Source organism: Vulpes vulpes, chromosome 7, assembly GCF_048418805.1.
Source record: "Vulpes vulpes isolate BD-2025 chromosome 7, VulVul3, whole genome shotgun sequence".
NCBI classification, from domain to species: domain Eukaryota; kingdom Metazoa; phylum Chordata; class Mammalia; order Carnivora; family Canidae; genus Vulpes; species Vulpes vulpes.
The window spans coordinates 2,849,192-2,868,947 of NC_132786.1; the positions used below are offsets into that span (position 1 = coordinate 2,849,192).

At 40.8% G+C, this 19,756-nt stretch overlaps 1 protein-coding gene and 1 non-coding gene across 2 annotated transcripts in view; both read right to left on the reverse strand.

Moving 5' to 3' along the window:
- CNTNAP2 (contactin associated protein 2) overlaps window positions 1-19,756 on the reverse strand; it is a 1,945,511-nt gene that overhangs the window by 403,900 nt on the left and 1,521,855 nt on the right. The window lies entirely within an intron of this gene.
- On the reverse strand, window positions 3,972-4,076 carry LOC112934855 (U6 spliceosomal RNA). Its single transcript, XR_003238064.1, has one exon. It is a non-coding gene; the product is annotated as a U6 spliceosomal RNA (small nuclear RNA).

Here is a 19,756-nt window from a genome sequence, read left to right on the forward strand (position 1 = left end):
GAGTGTGTGTTAATAAACTGTGCGTGAATGCCCTTCCAGATGTTGCAGGCATGATGGCAGACGTACATAAATAATTCATTTCTCATTTTCTTATTCTCACAGTAATCAGCATATTTCCTAGTACTGTCCCAAACAAAAAGCTTTTCGAGTCCTCAAAATTATACTTGACCCTTTTAAACCACAAATTTACTTTGCTTTACAGCTTTCCTGCTTTGCACTGTAAATGCTGAATAATTTAGACACAAATACACAAAGAAGAAAAATTATTACATTTTAGAGTTGAAAAGATCCATGAAACTTAACTCTCTCCTTCCCTTGCTTCTTAATTATTCAAAATTGATTTAAAAAAAAATCACATCTTGCTTTGTTTCATAGAATTTTAAGTTCAATGTTAAAATTTTATCGTTGTTTACATCTGTCACACGTTTTCACAGATCCAGATCAGTCGATGGTCAACCACATAAATCTGTTTGAAAAAATTTTCTATGCCCCACCAGAACAGAAGAATGCTAAAACCACTACAAAACACCTCTTTAAAGGAAAGGACTTTTTCCCATTGATTTATTTGGCAATTTGGCTATAATTCTATGCAATCTACTGAAGCCATGCAATGTGGAGCAAATATTATGCATTCCACCTTAACATATTCCTTTTGCGTCTTTCAAGAACTATGCCTGGAAGTGTCAAACCTTAAATTATTCTGTAATTGGCAGGCAGCAAATAGCAATTTCAAGTTCCAAGCAGTGCCAGGGCCAAATGGAAGAAGACATTTATGATGGCTGTGCCTAAGAAAAAGTGTGGCTTGAAGGATTATCTACAAATTGAGCTATAAACACAATGTCGCTAGCACTGGGGAGTAACAGGAGGAAAAAGACTTTGTTATCATCAAAGTATTCACTTTGCAAAACAACTGAGTAGCATTCTACAACCCTTTAAATGAGGACATTTAAACTTATCACAAGTAATTATTTAGAATGGACGCTTAGGAAATCCCAAGCACATTTAAAACAACGGCAGACCAGAAAGGTAATTACTGATTTTAATTTTCCCCATTATGTGTAACAGTTGTCTGTAAAAGTACTGGCAAAACACAAACATTTTGTCAATTCCCCTCCACTTGTAAACATGGGCATATGTCTCTTAACATTATTTTCTTTTCAATTAGGATTTTTAAAAAATCTTGCCCACAGGCAGATGGTCTTGTTAGAGACATGAAATGCTGTTTCCTTCACGTGTTGTCATTTTCTCGCCTGTAACTGTTTTTAAATAATAACACTCCTTCCTTATGTATCATGAACATCTTGGAAAATCAGGAGTCAATGTAGAATAATCACGTACTTAGTCATGTTCTAAAACACAGTGTTTACTTCATATGGGTGCACAAGGCCTGCTCAGAAAGGATATGAGCAAAATTTTACATTTTTATGTTAAATATTTCTGGAGAACAGAGTTACTCTGTTTTTTGTTTTGTTTTGTTTTTTTCCCCAAAATGGCAGAAAGAGTAAAACATAAAAATGAGAAGCCCAGGATGCTGGATTTTCCATTAAACAGAAGGCTCATTAGCATTTAGAAAGAAAAGATAGGATGTCTAGCAGTTAGCGCGCATAGAGATTGAAAGACTGGCAAAGTCCCTTAGTGAGTAAGTCTTCCTTCCAGAAGAACATTTGATTGAGCCAATCATAAAGTCTTTGCTGACATGTTGGAATGCGGTTGAATGACCGAGGGGGTAGGTGCACTCTCACTTAGTGAACTTCTGGAAAGACGCTTCCACAGGTGCATGTGGCGCGTGTCTGATCTTGGGCTTTTCCTGCCTAAAAGGAGTAACACCTTGGAAGAGAAAGTACACTCTTGAAACTTGTGGATAAGCTAAACTTAGATGTTTTCCCACAGTATTCATAGCAAGATCAATATGATCTAGGTAAACTGGAAAAAGAAAGTAACAGTCTATAATCCAATAGGACTAAGTGGAAAAATTTCTGGTTTAAATCCCAAGTATAGAATAGAGAGATAGGACCCAACATCATTTCACGTAAAAAATGATTAGAAGGCTTTACACAAAAATGCCAGACACGCTAGCAGGGAAATAAAAGAAGTTATATAAAAAGTTAATCTGTTATTGGCATGCACTGAAGGACCTGGTGACTCAAACAAAGCAAGACGTGCATAGTGTGACTATCACGGTTCCAATCAGGACACACTTGAACATCTGTCTTTATGTCTGGTTGCCATAATTAGAACACTCACAAGTGCGATAGTATCGAGGAAGGTAAGATTCCAGAGCTACTATGGAAACTGGGGATTTTAGGTCTGGAGACATCTTAAAGACTTGACAGCAGTTGTCACATACTTGAAGGGCCAGGAAAAAGGACGTGTGTGTTTTCTGTATTTCTCCCTGCACTGGGCAGAGCTGGCATTACTAAATCTAAGTTACAGAGAGACAGCTGTGACTCAAAGGAAATATGAAGCCTCCAACGCACAGATCAATGCTCTCAACTATTGCATGAGCTCTCGAGATACCGAAACAGGCTTCTGGAGTATGTGGTTGAAAAGGCACGGGCAGTTTTCCTACAAAGGGTGGGATGATTCATTCAGGTGGGATGATCTCAAATTACGTATGACTGAATGATTTTAGGATTTCTCCTCTTGAGCAACGTGTCTTAAGAGTTATCAGAAATCATTTACCAATGATTATTTTTTTTTGGCTATAGGATGGAAGGTTTAATTCTATATCAAGTTTAGCTCATTTATATGTCATTTAAAATTCCAGTGTAACTGAGAAATCCATCAGTGTTTGGTCCCATCTGACCTGATTCAGTCCAGGAAACGTGAGAGTTAAGAGACAAGACTCCTATCTGCGGCAGGTGCTTCATTTAGGGCTGCTGTTCTGCTTTGGATCTTGAACCCCTACGACCACTTGTCTAGATCTACTCTAAGTCCTGCTGAGACGGGAGGATACGTAGAACCCAGAAATAGCAGTGAGATTCAGCGTCAGACTAAAGAGAAAACGTAACATCTCATGAACCAAACTGGTCTTAAAAGCAGATAAGGTACAGGGGCATACTAACGTGGGAAACACCCAGAAAAGTGCGGCCAAAAAGAAAGGCAATCACGAGGTTCTTAGGTGGACACCATCACATTATCAAAGAACTTACACAGTTTAACGATGTCAGGATAGCGGACTCCGACTGTAAAGCTCCAACCCAGTGTAATCACTCAGATCTTGAAACTATATATTCACCCAGGGAAAGATGAGAGTTTTTAAGGCAGGAACAACAAAGCAATAAATGGCACCTGTCTTTAAATGTCTCTGGTTTGAGGGGACATTCAATCACAACTCATCGTTTTATAGTAATTACCGAATCTTAATGTGTTACATTTGGACTAATTAAAAATACACTAATTACATTTTAATTCCGGAATCAGAATAGGAGCAAACCTGGCAGTTGAGCGAGTATGAACTCTGTTGGAGAGCTGACATGTGTGGGTCCACTGTCATTCACGAGGGGTTTGTTTATAAAGACACATAGTTATTTTCTGTCTGCTTAGCTCTCTGGGGAGAGACAGTCCCTTGGGCGTGACAAGTTTTTCTGTGAGTGTCATCTGGAAACTTGTGTGTGTTGTGAATAATATTTTAGTGCTGGCAGGGGAGAAGGGAGGGCTAACGGTTTCCAGGAAAGCTACTGGGAATCCTGGTAGGAGGCAGACTTCTCACTCAAAAAAACTTATTTAAATTCAATTTGCCAACATCTAGATAACACCCAGTGCTCATCCCATGGAGTGTCCTCCTTAATGCCCATCACCCAGTTATTACCCCATTCCTCCACCCAATGCCCCTTTCCCAACTCTTTGCTTCCCAGAGTTAGGGGTCTCTCATGGTTTGTCTTCCTCTCTAATTTTTCCCCACCCAGTTTCCCCACTTTCCCTGGTGGTCCCTTGCACTGTTTCATATGTTCCACGCATGAGTGAAACCAAAAAATACGGAACGCTTCGCGAGTTTGTGTGTCATCCTTGCGCAGGGGCCATGCTAATCTTCTCTGTATGGTTCCAGTTTTAATATATGTACTGCTGAAGAGGGCTCTGGATTTCTCCCTCTTTACTGCTATTTTATTTACCTTGTAAATTCCACACATTTGATCCCCAGTTTACAAATAAGCCCATAGCCCCTGTCGTCCCTTCCAGGGTCTCTCTCTTCCCCTCATGTGACCCCTCATCCCAAAGCCTTCCTCAAATTCTCCTCCCTAGGCCTGAGCACAGTTAGTGTTCCCAGGGGCGGGGGGCGGCATCAGGCCACCCCATTTTAACAGCACCCAGCCGTGGGTGGACGTGCATGTATTTCAGGGAGGGCACACGTAGTAGTGTCTTGACAGAAAATTATTAGGGTAATTCCAGCTAAATAATAACCACAAAACCAACTCTGACAATGAAAAATTGCTCTTCTACAATAGAAATATAAGATAACTTAGCAGTTTCTCTTTTTATATGGTTGCTTCAAATATTATAATGAAGACCATTTATTGGGACTTACAGTCAGAAGGTATGATAATTTAATCATTTTACAGATCTTTCTAAAAGATTTTCCCTCATGCTTAGGAACTCCTGCTTAGTGAATTTGGTTTACAAGGTCCTGTTGTACCCACAATTGCCCTGTGGGCCTGACTATACCTTCTGTTTTTCTCTATCAGAAGCAGTAATGTCTGGATCACTATATATATAGGTAAATTTGGGTGGCAAATTGCTTCAGGAACCATTTTTAAGGCTCTGATCATCTTTGTTTTGAAATTTATAGCTTTGAAGGACACCAAGGGTGAGTCAAGTTAAACCAAATAACTCTCAGCCTCAAGTGGTGAAAGAAGGAAGAAACCTTTTAGATTGGTGCACTCAGCTTTCCTTGCCAGCCACAGTGGATGAGCACATGCACGCACGTGTGTGTGTGTGTGTGTGTGTGCGCGTGCAAGAATGGAGACGCACAGCTGCCTTTACTTTTGATCAGAATACGATGATATTCGATGATATTTTGAAAGCTCTTTCGTTATTCATCTCAATGCATTTAAATACCTCCTCTTAGGTTTTTGAGTTTCCCTGCTTCAACTACAGGCCCAGGACCACAAAACTCTGAGTAGTTGCTGGAGGATTCAGATAGATTTCTTTCTTTCTTTCTTTTTCTTTTTTTTTTTTTGCCAAATATTGTTTATCTTTTTTAGAGGTGTTATCTATTTATTCATGAGAAACAGACAGAGAGGCAGAGACCCAGGCAGAGGGAGAAGCAGGCTCCATGCAGGGAGCCCCACGTGGGACTCGATCCCATGTCTCCGGGATCATGCCCTGGGCCGAAGGTGACATTAAACTGCTGAGCTACCCAGGCTGCCCGATAGATTTCATGCCTGTTTTTATCTCATAGACTTAAATAAAATATATGGCTTTTCACTTAAATGTAAGTAAAATGTTATCTGCTTCCCCTCTCCCTTTTTTGGCTCCTGGTACATATTTAACTGTGTGATTATATTTTACGTTAACATCTTTTTATTGATTTCAAAATTTGTATGTCCTATGAGACAAAGAGCGGGTTGTTGTACTTACATTTAACCAATGGATATTAAAGATAAATGAGCCTTTGGGCTAGGGAAATGGGAATATGAACTGATGAAATTGACAGTGAACAGAGGAATGGAAGGTCTGAGGCGTGACTGGGATTGTCAGGCACCCACCTTGCTCCCAACAGGCCCTATGCTCTAAGCATCCACCTCTAGCCGGGTGGGCAGGGGATCTACCACGACCCCAGACTTCAGAGTCCAGGCTCTCATGTTTCCTTTTAGCTGGAAAACTAGAGAGCCCTACAGCCCCAGGCTATCCATGTTTGGTGGAAAGTGAACACAATCCTGGCGTCTGACCAGCTTCATACGAGACCTATTTTTTGAAAGGAGTATGCATTCCATAAATTGCACAAATTTAGAGCAATCACTACCAAAATCCCCCCCCCCAATACCCCCCCCCCCCATACTCTACATTACCTTTCTTACTAATTAAAACTAGTCCCATTTCAAGCTAGAAGGTCTGTTTTAAAATTCTCAATCTCTGGGGCTTTTTTTTCGCGTCTTTGAGAAGCCTCTGTCTAAAGCATCTGTGTTCACCTCTGTGGCCCAGAACTGGCGCTTCCCTAGCATTTTTGTTGTTTTCATATGAATACAGTGCAGATAAACTAAATATCCTACTTTGTAGCAATTATTCTCCCAGGGTCTGGAAGAAGACTAAAAACAGAAAGATATTTAATAAAAACCAGTAAGATGGTAGGAATATAAATGTGGTCCTATTAAATATTACTTTAAAAACGTAAAACAAAATCATTCTGGCTAATTTCTAATTCAAATTTTAAGTGCTGCCTCACTCCTTTTATTAATTGTAGGCGTCTGTTAGAATTGTCTGGATCCTGGTCTTTGTTATATAATTACCTTCCTCTAATCTGTTATGTATCTTTTCAATTTAACTATAGTGATTTTTTTATACGAATATTTTCAAACTTTGATGAGGTCCGGTTTATTACTATATTCTTTATGGTCTGCTATTTCTTCCCTGGATGTCAGGGATATCACTTGCATTTCCCTTTCATATTTTTAAATTTTTATCTTTTTTTGTACATTAAAAAAAATTTTTTTTTACATTGAGGTCTCTACATTTCTCTGAATGTTTCTGTTTGAAGAGGAAGCATCTAGTTTATTTTTCAAATATTGAAATCTAAGGAATACAACATCATTTATTTTCCTTTCCTTAGCAGTTCCTCATGTTTGCTCTTTCAATGCCAAGTTCTTTTAGCTGTGGATCAGTTTTTAGACTTTTTTCCTGTTTCATCATCTATTTGTCTTGCTGCTCTGTCCCCTGCATGCTTCAAAATCATAGCTTAGTGGACAAGTCTGGCATCTGGTAGTAAATGACTTCATTTCTTCCTTTTCTGTAGATGTCTATTTTTATGAGTGGTTAAAGTCGGAAAAAGACTTTTAATGCAGGAAAATAAAGCAATAATAACCAGTCATAATTTCTATCTCCACAGAATGGGCGTTACAAAAATAAAATGAATTTGGAGTCAGACATGGGATCAAAACTTAGCTACCAGTTTGTAGCTGCAAGACAGAAAGTTGTCCCTGCTGAAAGTCACCTGGTACACCTGAGAAATGGGAACACTGTGCCTACTTGAGAGGACTGTCATGAGGATTAAAGATCTAAGGCACCTGCTAAATGGTGGGGGCTTGTTAATGGTTACTTGCTATTGTTATTATTTTTATACAGGAGCAATTAGGGTCTTTAACCCCAAATCTCTCTTATCTCATAACTATTGATGAAATAGCAATCTCTAAGTCATGGGAAAAAATATTTAGGAAGTTGGGATGCCTGGGTGGCTCAGCGGTTGAGCGTCTGCCTTCAGCTCAGGGCATGATCCCGGGGTCCAGGGATCAAGACCTGCATCAGGCTCCCTTCGAGGAGCCTGCTTCTCCCTCTGCCTATGTCTTTGCCTCTCTCTCTGTGTCTCTCATGAATAAATAAATAAAATCTTAAAAAAAGAAAATCTAGGAAGTCATTAACACCTCAATGGGGGCTAGGAAATGAGAATTTAATGTTGTTCTTCAGTACCACCAGGGAATTAAACTCATGCTTATAAGTTGTTGCTTTTATCCAGTGGACTCAGGCATGATCTCATATGTGGGGATCTGCTCCAGGAGGAACTGAGGTTCATTTCCTGAGTACTGAGGGCCCATGGCAGCATGGAAAGAAAAGACAGCAGGGATGTTTGCAAGAAGGCACCGCCGCACAGGAATAAGGCACCGGAATGGTTAGTCCGAGGGTTCAGATGACCAGCAGCCTTAGGGGACATTCACCCTCCAGCTGTGTTCAGTGGAACACATTATTTTTGTCTCATGCATTGTTGGCCACTAACAAAGATCTGAGTTTGTATTTACAGCTCAGTATTGGTAAAACCATAGGCAACTCCCACACTTTGGAAGATGTCCTGTTGGGTGGATGCATATGGGAGGTGGGAAGCTGGGGGAAAGCATTTTAAAGATCTTTGTGAGAAAATGGAAATGTGAACTAGAAACACAAATTCTAAAGCTAGCTGGTCATAGGGTTCACAAAAAGGCCAATCCGTCTTCTGACTTTTCCCATAATCCAGGCAAGACTGACTGGCTTGCATTTCCTTCTTAAGTCCAACAGTCAGAGATCTAAGAATAAAATCCTGGAGAAAAACCAGAAAGGTGGGACTCACTGTGGTGGGGGTGATGTGGGACCCTGGAGAGAACATGGCGGAGAACTGCAGCAGGTCCTGCCTATAATTTTAGGTCTCCTTTGCCCTGTAGCAATGGGTTCGACTTTATCCACAGCTGCCAAAGTTTGTTCTAACTCATTCACTCATTTGTTGTGTTCCGTTTTGGTTTTCTTTATCAAAAGGGCACAGAAACTTTCATAGCTCCATTTAAGGGATGCAGGGCATAGAGGGAAAGAGACAGGAAGTCTGCCATCGTGTTTCCTATGTTGAGTACTGTGTCCCTCGAATCAGCATTTGAGTGTCAAGAGTGCTTAACTCTTGAGGGAAGCTAAGTGAGGAATGAAAATAAGGGTGCATTGCAAGTGTCTAAGCCATATCATCAAGGGGCAGAGGTGCAGCATGGTGGTTATATGTTTATTTTGTTTCAAGAAGATCGATTTAAAGAAAGAGGAGACAAAGAGGAAACATATTTTATCATATCCTCAAAATGAGAGAGGGGAGAGAAAAATGAATACATGTAGTCATTTCATAGTTGAATGAAGCAAAACCAACTCCAGGATACCTTCTCAACAGCGCTCTTCATTATTTTGCATTCATATTCCAGGGTGCCGCAAACAAAAAAGCTCAACAAGATAGTATCTCATCCTCTTTTACAACCGACCCCTCTCTGCCTTTCAGATTAAGCCAGATCTGACTGACCCTCTTCTAGCAATACCCACACCACTTGCCCTTTGGAGTCAAGGTCCACTGGTTCATGATAGGTGAATATAAAAAAAAAAATGTACAAAAAATACAACCCTGCAAAAGAGACTGGATCTGTGTGCCCAAATATGTGACTTAACAGTCACCTCTTTTTTGTTTTATTTTGCTTTCTCTAAACTTCCTTTTTAAATGAATTTACTATGGAGACCTAATGTGCTTAGATAAAAGGCCTTATGTTTAGCTGTTTTAGTGCCATCATAAAAAAATCAATACGTGTTTTAAAAAGTACAAAGAAGGACTAGTTATTTTAGAATTTTTTTTCTTATCCACTCAAAAGCACACATTCAAATGAGCTTTTACTAGATTCGAGTGAAAAGAAGAGTTTTAGGAAGCTAAGTGAGGAATGAAAATAAGGGTGCATAGCAAGTGTTACATTGCATCTCTCCTGAGGGTCTGATGTCCCGCATGCTACAATGCATACATGATTTCCAGATAAGCATATCCATGGCGAGGAGAAAAACAGTGAAGTAGAGAGAGCAAATGTATAGAAGGGTTGTTTTAAAAACCAGTTTTGAGCAAAAGAGGTATACTAAGATTTTTTTCCCTAACGCTGTAAATGAAATTTTTTTCTTTTCTTTTTTTTTGTTTGTTTTTTTAGGATTTTATTTATTTATTCATGAGAGACACATGGAGAGAGGCAGAGACATGGGCAGAGGGAGAAGCAGGCTCCATGCAGGGATCTCGATGTGGGACTCCATCCCAAGAGTCCAGAATCATGCCCTGAGCAGAAGGCAGATGCTTAACCACTGAGCCACCCAGGCATCCCTGAAAAATTTTTCTAAAACAAAGCTTTTTCTTTTAATCATAAATTGCATGACCAGAATAGAAGGGCAAGAGCATACCAGAATTCACTAGGTATTTATAAGGGTTCAAAAAGAAGTTAAAAATATAGAATTTAGTCGGTAACCTTGAGTTCATATGTCACCATATATTCTCTCTCAACCCTGATTTAACTTAATCTTGTAAACGATTTCAGTTATACAATTTCAACTTGCAACTGACCAAAACGTGGCTAAAATTCAATTTTCAGCTGCTGCAAGTAAATACAGACTCCTAGATGCAACCTATTTTCCAAATAAAAGATTCATCCAAATCTTTTAACTAGAAAGAATGGCTTTACAACTGATTAGTAGTCAATGTAATTTCTAAACTTTATGGCCGGAGCTAAATGTTCTACAAGAGTCAGCTCTGGAATTTACTAAACAGAATAAGGCATTCCAAAAATCTCCGTATTTGTCTTTCAAATTTAAATGCAACAGGAGTGAAAAAAACCCCGAAAAACCTTTTGGAGCATGAGCAACAGTAGAACTGGACAGGGACAAATTTACACATATTCCAGCAGTCAAGTATTTGTGGGGAGGTAGTGAACACACTGTGAATAAGATGTGATGCTTTTCATCTTCTGGACTTCCTTTACCCGTTGGCTATAAGAACTGGTTATATTCATAAACTTTGAGACGTATAGCCCTGCCATTCGGTGGTAATGTGGGCTGTTCAAGACGCCAGAGCTGCAGATGATATTTATATCTGCCATTTTCTTCTTTGCCCTCTTAGGTAAAAAGCCTTGAACTAGATGCTTCAGATCCCTTCTGAGCTTGGAAGTGTAACTTTTATGGTTTAACTCACTTAACTGCTCATCACCGTACGCAGGCTTCCCATATTAAGAAGATTTTGGAAACTGAAAAGTTTGGTGACCTTTGATAACCCAAACTCAGAAATAAGCCACACACCAATTAATTTCCCACTTTGGAGAAATGACCGAGTTCTTTCAGTGCGGCTATACCAGGGGAAGAAACAGGCTCTGAATGATGGGAAGGCCGCGCAAACCTGCAGGTGGCAAAATTCAGTATTCTTTAATTATAGGCTCAAACTACACCATATATGGAATCACAAATTAACTGTTTAAAGCAATACCCTCTTGCATAAACACAGAGTATGCAGAATAGGCTCCCAGGCTGAGAAACCACCGATTTCACTGGTTTAGGAAATTCTGTAGGAGGAAAATAGTGCAGTGACCTCAAGCTTGACTCTGGGGTCTGCTCCCCGAGTCCCAAAAGAAAAATCCTCAGGCAGCATCAGTAACTCCCGAATCAGGAAAGAACTTGTCTGCATTTAGTCTAACATTTCAAAGTTTATTGGTGAAACGTAGCTTATTTCACTCCATGAAATTCTGAAGATATTGCATGAGCACGAAGAAATGACTTGGGTTTGGAAATTTATTTTGTAAGAACGATGATATTGGCCAATTCACTAGCCCGTGCCTGCCAATTCTTTTGAGCCTAGAAGCTGTTTGATTTATTCTACAATGTTTGAAGTCGTATTTATTCCACTCTTCTAAGCCTTACAGTAAATCAAACTTCTTTTTAAACCGTATTGGGCTACTAATGTCCACGGTACTTCAAACATTCCAACGTGACCTTCAGAGGTTTCTCAGCGTGACACAGGTTGCTACTGCCACCCACCCAGGTTGAGAATGACTAAGAGAAAGAGGGGTCCAGGGGGGCCTGGGTGGCTCAGTCCGTTAAGCATCTGCCTTCGGCTCAGGTCATGATCTCAGGGTCCTGGAATTGAGCCCTGCGTCAGGCTCCCTGCTCAGTGGGGAGTCTGCTTCTCCCTCTCCCTCTCCCCTCTGTCTTTTTCAAATAAATAAGTAAAATCTTAAAAAAAAAAAAAAAAAAGAGAAAGACAAGGAGAGGTCCAGTGAATAGGTCAATAACTGGGTGAACAGAATACTGTCCATTTTCCTTGCTTAAAAAGTTATCTTTAGGGAGTGGAAATCTTTAAAAAGATTTTCTGTATCAAACAAAAACTAAATCTAACATGTACATTATGTATATCCTGGGAGGAGGTTGTCTACCATTTCTAATATGTGCAGTTGTTTTATTGACTTATTGTAGTAAATATTAAACCTTGAAAAATCTGCTGTGATTATAGAGGAGCTGACTTTGGAGATGAATACCAATTTAAATTGGTTTCTCTGGCATTTATTAGCAATTCAATTTTACTCTGTGTAATTAATTATGGGATTATAAATAATTCAAATTAGGGAGGAAATATAGTCTTTAGGCAATCTCCAGATCATCAAACTACTTCTACATATGTCAACTTGTCTTAAGAGTCAAACACGCCTTTGTCTTATGACTTGAACTCGAACCAACAAAGTATTTTAAAAACATTGTTTTCTTTATGAAGATTCCCCCGGTGTCCTCAGTTCTCCTTTATAAAATCTTTCTTTCCCCCTTCTCATTTTTGGATACTTACTCTGAATGTTCACAAGATAAATTCTGGCATGAAGAATATAGAAACTTTTCATGGACTACGATCTGTATACTAGTCAATTAATCAAACCTTAATTTTAATTTGGAATGCATGCTGTAATATGTAGATCACAGTGATTTAAAGTGTTCAACGCATTAAAAGATGTTGGCTTTAATTTTCTTTGAATTTTGATTATCAGTAATATCTTTGGTTTAGAAATATTAGTCCTTTAACAAACTCGAGGAAGTATATGCCAAGGGATCAAAAAACATTAAGTAAAAAAAAAAAAAAAAACGTGAAGTCAAACATCAGATAAACTCTGACAACTTTACAGACTGCTTTTCACATATTGTTATGGAAAAATGAAGAGATTTTTGTTATATTCCTCTTATAATCTTACTAAATGTTTTAAGTCCTATTTTCGGAAATCTTTGTTTTTTTTCTTTTAAGATTTTATTTTTTTAAGTAATCTCTACACCCAATGTGGGGCTCGAACTCATAACCCTAGGATCAAGAGTCACATGCTCCACTGACTAAGCCAGCTAGGCATCCCCTGAAATCTGTGGTTTTAATGCTGTGCTTCATGAAGCCCTGGAGGATTCATAAAAATACTAACTGCCCACTGTTGAGGATGATGGGTAAAGGAAGCATGTAGGTGGTGGAGTACTCCACTGGTCCTTCCCTTTGCCTCAAGACTTTTTAAATCTTTTCATATTGGACTTTTAACTAAGATTTCATTCGAGCAAGTTACAGCTAGCTCAAAGGACATTTACATCTGTTTTAAATTTCAAGTAGAGGATAATTAAATATATACTGGTTTTCACAATGTCACTATCCCTAAATTCTTCCATGTACTTTAACATTATTTTTATTAAAATAAAATTAGCTCAATCTGAAAAGGCTATCAACATGTGATTCACTACATGACATTATATAAAAAGCAGAACTATGGAGATGGAAAACAAAACAAAACAAAGGTTGGCAGGAATTGGGGTGAAAAGAGGGATGAACAGGTGCAGCAGAGAGGGTTTTTAGGGCAGAGAAACTGCTCTGTGCGATCCTACAATGGTGGATACATGTCATTATATATTTATCCAACCCCATAGAACGTACACTAAGAGTGACTCCTAATGCGGGCCATGGGCTTTGGATGATAATAACATGTCAGTATAGGTTCATCTGTTCTAACAAACGTGCCACTCTGGTGAAGGATGTTCATAGTTGCGAAGGCCGTGTTGGGAGGGAGGGGGTAAATAGGGATTCTTTGTATCTTCCACTCAGTTTTGCTGTGAGCCTAAAACCATTCTAAAAACACAGTATTAAAAATAAAATTAGTTAATTTGAATTATATGAAGTATACGTCTATACAATTAACTTCCTAGAATTTCTTCTATTTTCTAAAAGCTTGCCAATGAATGATGGGATCCATAGTTAAAAAAGAAAAGAAAAGGAGTGGGGGTGGGGGAGGGGAGAAAAAGAAAAAGGAAAATAAACAAAAACAAAAAAAAGAAAGAAAAGCTAGAAATTCATGGAAAGTATGACTTTGCACTGCATCTCCAGAGGGGAAGACCCGCTGCGGAGTTAACGGGAGGTTCTAGTGACATCTCTGGTGATTTTACAGGGGACCTGGGTGATGGTTGCAACTGATCAAAAAGGAAAGCTCAGCTGGTTTAAAGAGGAGACCTGGTTTGCAGTCATGATGGCCATGACTTAAGATGACAGGAAGACAGGCTCCTGGGATTGGAAGTATGTTCTTCATGAGGACGAAAAAGAATGGACTGGGCAGGAAGATCACTGGAGTGTGAAGAAATAGAGGAGGAAGACCTGAATAAAAACCACAAACCTGGTTTGTGCTGGAAAAAAGTCAGGTGACAGGAAGAGAAGCTTGGTACTTCTCAGGCAGAAGTGACGAGGACACTGGTTGGAGGCCACCTATGCACTATCACAAAGAGGGACTGCAGGAAGGGTCATGGCAAGAGTCTAAGGATGATTGGGAGTGTCATATGTATGTTTACACTCACTAAAATAATAACGTTGGCACACTGATGAGAGATCATCCATGTGGTGCTGTGCATCTTAATTTAGTAACAGTTTGGATGCGGAAGGAGCCTCGATGTCCGTCAAAAGATGATGGATAAAGAAGCTGTGGTCTCTCTATACAATGGAATACTCCTCAGCCATTAGAAACGACAAACACCCACCATTTGCTTCGACATGGATGGACCTGGAGGGTATGATGCTGAGTGAAATAAGTCAATTGGAGAAGGACACACATTATATGGTCTCATTCATTTAGGGAATATAAAAAATAGTGAAAGGGATTATAGGGGAAAGGAGAGAAAATGAGTGGGAAATATCAGAGAGGGAGACAGAACATGAGAGACTCCTAACTCTGGGAAACGAACAAGAGGTGGTGGAAGGGGAGGTGGAAGGAGGGTGGGGGTGACTGGGTGACGGGCACTTGACGGGATGAGCACTGGGTGTTATGCTATATGTTATGCTATATGTTGGCAAATTGAACTCCAATCTTAAAAATTTAATAACAGTTTGGAATTGAATTCATTTCTGTTTCTCTTGCCTATTCTTTCTAGAAACTTGTTTTGGATCTCCCTATGAATCCCAGTTTCCACATGTATTCTGTTTCTTTCTGATTAGAGAGGCATTGACAGCTGCCCTCTGTTTACCTTGGTCACTACTCTCGTGCACAGTCCAGCTCCCGCACTTCCCGGAGGACAGGGCAAGGCTGCATTTCTTTCCTTTGTCTTTCTCAAGGAGATACGTGGTCCCGCGATGCTGTCTCTGCTACGTCTTCCCTTCCATCTTTAGCTCTTTGACCCATTGCACCACTTCTCCTTCCTCTCCGGAGGAAATGGAGCACACTCGTTAAAATCCTGGGGCCCAGCATTAGATTGCCTTCATTCATCCCCATTCCCTACTTATTAACTGTGTGGTCCTGGGCGAGTTCATCAACCTCTCTAAGCCTTGGCTTCCTTATTTCCAAGCTTGACCTAAAAATGGTGCGTACTTTAGAGGGCTGTTGTGAGGATCATATGACGATCTGCAGATACAGTGCTCTGGGTGATGGTGAGCATTTGGGAAGACCCCAGGAAGTGCCCGCAGCCATCCACATGGAAATACCTTGGCTTGGGAGCAAGCACTGCTCGATGCACTAGTTTCCTGTGGCTGTGGTTAAAAAGGATCACAAACTGGGTGGCTTAAAACAACAGAAATTTATTTTCCAACAGTTCTTGAGGCTAGAAATCCAAAATCAAGCTGTCTCTGGGGTCTAGGGAAGAATCTCTCTGAAGGGTTTAGTGGACAATCTGATCCATGCCATTCTCTTAGCTTCTGAGGTCACTGGCAATCCTCAGCATTCTTTGGCTTATTGACGTGTCACTCCAGTCTCTGCCTCCATCCTTACCTGGTATTCTCCTTGTGTGTGTATCTTGACACATTTTTCTCTTCTTTGTGTGTGTCTCTCTGTGTCCCTTCTCTTCGTCTGATGAAGATACCACTCACCAGTCTAATGATCTCACTGTGATTTGACAACATCTGCAAGGACTTATGTTCGAATAAGGTTATGTTCACTGGTGCTGGGGTTAGGATTTGAACATACCTTTTTAGGGGACAAAATTCATCCCATAACACAAGGGAAGTGACTCTTGCACTGAACAGTGTCCTTCCTTCCTTTCTTCCTTCCTTCCTTCCTTCCTTCCTTCCTTCCTTCCTTCCTTCCTTCCTTCTTTCCTTCCTTCCTTCCTTCCTTCCTTCCTTCCTTCTTTCCTTCTTTCCTTCCTTCCTTCTTCCCTTCCTCCCTTCCTCTTTTGCTGAACTGTCCTCATACAGAATACTCCTCAAATTCCCTGACCTCATCGTCCATGTTCTAGTTTTCCAGCACTAGATAAGATACCTCAGGTGTGGTATAGCTGATGCTGTAGAATCTTGTGATCTGGGCGTTTGACCAAGGTTATATCAAGAGTATTTAGTTTTGTTGTGTATTTTGGTGGCCACATCACACCGATGGCTCACATTGAGCTTAGGATAAATTTTTCACAAGCTGATTTTTGCAACCTCTTTTTACTAACAACTCATAACCATCTCTCACGTTCCTTTGGCCTGTTTTTCTGTTTCTGAATGCAGTCTTAGGGGAGTTAACAGTGATGAACAGGGTCTGAAGTAGTCCTAGAATCAGAATGGATGCGCATTCATGGGGAGAACTATGGGTAGTTTGAGTGGCTTCTAGACTTTACAGCCTAGCCCAAGCATCCTGGGGTAAACCAACAGTAGGGTGGACCTACTGTGGAAAATAACCCATCACTAGAAAAAAAAACAAAAAACAAAAAACAAGTTGTCATGTGCATGTTATTACATTCTCTATCCCACAGTGTCCTTGGAAGGTCCCTCAGGAGCCATCAGCATTCAGTCCCTGAGAAGCCATCAGTATCTTTGTGGAAGACTCAGAGGCAGCCTGTGCCCCTGAAAAGGAGGAGGGAATCTGGGGCAGTGGCCCTCCAGACGCCCTGGCCTGACCCTTCGAAAGGCTGCCACATTGGTGTCAGTGATGGGTTTCTCCCAACATTGATTTTGAATTAAGAGCGGGGCTGGGCCCGGGGAACATGAAACCAGGACATACGTTCAGAAATGGGACAGCTGCTCTTAACAAGCCAGACTGCCTACTTCCCATCACTGCTCTTTTCTCCCTCATCACATTTCTTCATTTATTTCCCATGCTTTCGTTTGCTTTTCAATACTCGTAATTTGCATTGACATGCATATTTAAAATGTAACAAGGATTAAAAGGGATTATTGTAATGCTTTCTATACTAGAAATAAACAGTATGGATAGTCTATAATGGGATAATTTGTATGTGGTTAATTGGGACTTGACAGGATCATTCCAAACCATTTTCTTGGGAGGGTTTTCTTTCTCTAGAAAGCATTTACAAGTTCTCTTTGATCTGAAAACAAACAGTCTATAGCCCACCCCTGTGTCCTAGTGTTACTTTGTATTTTCATCCAAGAATCCCCCTCCCCTTGAACAACACGGGGGTTAGAGGCGCTGACCTCTCCTGTCCACTTCCTCCCTGCCACCCAGAGTCAAAGATCCGCAAATAACCTTTAATTCCCCAAAACCTTAACTGCTAATACCCTACTGTTGCCTAGAAGCCTTACTGATAACATAAACAGTTCGCTAACACATACTTTTTATAGGTGTTATGTATTCTCACAATAAAGTAAGCTGGTGAAAAGAAAATGTGTTAACAAAATCACAAGGAAGAGAAAATACATTTATAGGACTGTACTGTATTTATTGAAAAAAAATCTGAGTGTAAGTGGACCCGTGTGGTTCAGAGGGGGCATCACCTCGTACTGTCATTCTTACGCGTAGACCGCACAGTGGAAACTCACTGCGTAATTGGTGAAATGAATGAATGGAACACACGACTCCAGAAAAATATATTTGATAATTGACTATTGCATCAAGGGTCCTGGGAAACAGGGTAGTTTCCATGCAATGAAGCAAGCTGGCCAAAATATCCCCAAATAATAATAACAAGAAGTAATGCCGCTCATTATTTTTCAGGCCTCGTCCTAGCTACGAAAGCTCACTGCTAATAGAGCTGGGGCTATCTAGATGACGTTTAACTGGCTATAAATAACGGATCAAGGCCAGATGCGGACAGGCCACCATGCAGGCTAAATGGCATCTGCCATAAAAACGAGGTATTACAATTGGAAATCCCATCATGCCCCTAATGTCCTCTTTACTTCATTAGATATTATGAAAATAAGAAAATGGCTAAACCCCTCATTATTCACTCATTTCTCTGCCTGTCAATTAAAATTAAAAAAAAAAAAAAGAAAAGAAAGCACGATCAGTTTTGTGAAATTAAAATGCTGAAGGAATCGAGAAGACAGCTTAAATCTTTCAGCAGGAGGCACACCGTTAAAGGTGCCCACCCACCCTGCGTTTCTGGGGGCCAGCGGGAGGGTCTAGCACAGGCCCCGTACACAGCAGGGCCCCAGGCCTGGCTGAAAGGCTGGATGTACCCAGGAATGTTTCTGAGTTGGAAAAATTCGTATCGACTGCAATACAATCATCCACTTGAAGGGGATCCGATCTCAGATAAGAACCAGCAAACAGTCCTCCCTGGTCAAGAGAACCATACATCCAAGGAGCACCCTGCACGTTCTCTGCGCAGGCTGGAAGCTCTCGCTTTAGCAAGTGATGGAGGGCCAGGGAACGTGGCGTTGGCCATAAGATGACCGTTAAGGACGTTCGTTTTAAGTGGGTTGCAAGGCTATTCTTCTCCCAGTCAACCTTGACTCGACAGCAATATCTCCGAGAGAGAAAAAAAATGTCTTGCAGAGTGTTTTCAATGACTCCGATCGCAGCAGAAAGTAGATGTGTAAGTTTTCTATCACTGCCACGGCAAATTACCCCAAACTAAGCATCTTAAAGCAGCACAGGGCTGTTCCTTACAGTTCTGTAGACTAACATCCCAGCACGAGCGCGGCTGGACCGAAATCAAGGTGTCATCGGGGTTCAGTTTCTTTCTGGAGCTGCTGTGGGAAAATCCATTTCCCTGCCTTTTCCAGGCCCAGAGGATGTCCTCATTCTTGGCTCATGGACCCCCTCCCTTCCTTGCTCTGCAAAGGTAAACAACCTGGCCTCTCTCCGATCCTTCTTCCATCACCAGGTTTCCTTCTGACCGTTGCTGGGAAACATTCTCCGTTTCTAAAGACTCCTGTGATGTGACTGGGCCCACCCTGATAATCCAGGATAATTTGCCATCTCAAGGGTTTTATCCTTAAACACACCTGCAAAGCCCCTTCTGCTCTGTAAGGCAACATGTTCACCAGTTCTGGAAATTAGGACCTGAACATCTTTGGGGACCATTATAGCGCCTGACACCCAGCATCTGCCTGCAGTGGAGGTACACCCTTCTCGGGGCTGGCAAAGGCAGGTGGACAAGTGTTACTAGCCACGCTCATCTCCTCTGATTTTCCCAACATCCTGTATTTCCACCTCAAGCATTTATTTTCTTGCATGTAGAGCGACTTATTTCATGCTAATATCAGGTATTTAATTAGCTGAGCACAATGAGGGAAGCGCAGGCTTCCCTCTGGAACGTGTATGGACAGGATATCAGCAGGCTCCTCTGAAGAATTAACCGTTGGGGCAGAAACCGTTAGTTTCCCCTTCCCCTTTGGCACGAGAACCCTCATTTTTAGGGACGCACATTCGTGCCCTGTTAAAAGCCACATAACTCAGACATCTTTGTCGCTGTGGTATGTGAGGTCATTTTCAGAGGGAGAACTCCTGCTTTCTTCATCCCCTTCATATTCCACCTGGAACATGAATGTGATGGCTGGAGCTCTAGAAGCGCTACTGGATGCTGAGGATGTGGTCAAACTCTAAGAATGTTGGAAGGAGCCTGGGCTTCTTTTACAAAAAAGAGAAATACGGTTTCGTCTTGCTTA